We start from the raw sequence: 1207 nt of genomic DNA, 5'->3' as shown, positions 1-1207 counted from the left end.
ATATATATTGTCTCACAAAGAGGAAAGTGGGAAGTGGTCCTATTTACAAGTGATTGTCTTGGACAGTTGGTCGTAAAAGGAGGTCGACTGTACTTAATAGGATTCATGACCCTTGCGTTCCCCGCCAGAGACACCCAGTGTCCAATTATGGCCAAATACCACCGGCTAGACTGAGGGGTGCACAAGGAAGATTGTAGGAAGATTAGAGACGTTTCTAAAGTAACATACAAAGAAAAAAGGGGAGAAGAGATAAGGACGATAGAAGTTTGATGGGAAAGAAGGATGAAAGATAAAGACAAGAGGTGTTTAAAAAGAAAGAAGGATAAAAGAAAAGGACAGGAGATGTTTCATAAGAAAGAAGGAGGGGAGATAAGGACGATAGGTGTTTGATAGGAAAGAAGTTTGGAACTCCGAATAGATAAGGACGATATATTATTATGTTTGATGGGAAAGAAGTATGAGAGATAAGGAAAAACGGTGTTTGATAAGAAAGGTGGAGAGACAATGAAGATAGATGTTTGATAGGAAAAAAGGATGAGAGATAAGGGCGATAGATGTTTGATAGGAAAAAAGGATGAGAGATAAGGGCGATAGATGTTTGATAGGAAAGAAGGAGGGAAGATAAGGGCGATAGATGTTTGATAGGGAAGAAGGGGGGAAGATAAGGACGATAGATGTTTGATAGGAAAGAAGTAGGGAAGATAAGGACGATAGATGTTTGATAGGAAAGAAGTAGGGAACTCAGGAAAGATAAGGGCGATAGATGTTTAATAGGAAAGAAGGATGAGAGATTAGGACGATAGATGTTTGACAGGAAAGAAGGATGAGAGATAAGGACAATAGATGTTTGATAAGAGAGAAAGAGGAACCCCAGGGAAGATAAGGACGATAGATGTTTGATAGGAAAGAAGTTTGGAACTCAGGAAAGATCAGGACGATATAATACTATGTTTGATGGGAAAGAAGGAGGAATAATAAGGACAAGGGGAGTTTGATGAGAAAGGTGGAGAGACAATGAAGATAGATGTTTGATGGGAGAGAAGGTGGAGAGACAATGAAGACAGATGTTTGATGGGAGAGAAGGTGGAGAGACAATGAAGATAGATGTTTGATGGGAGAGAAGGTGGAGAGACAATGAAGACAGATGTTTGATGGGAGAGAAGGTGGAGAGACAATGAAGATAGATGTTTGATGGGAGAGAAGGTGG

Source organism: Aplysia californica, unplaced genomic scaffold, assembly GCF_000002075.1.
Source record: "Aplysia californica isolate F4 #8 unplaced genomic scaffold, AplCal3.0 scaffold00188, whole genome shotgun sequence".
Taxonomy (NCBI): Eukaryota; Metazoa; Mollusca; class Gastropoda; order Aplysiida; family Aplysiidae; genus Aplysia; species Aplysia californica.
This window is presented reverse-complemented; position numbering follows the sequence as displayed.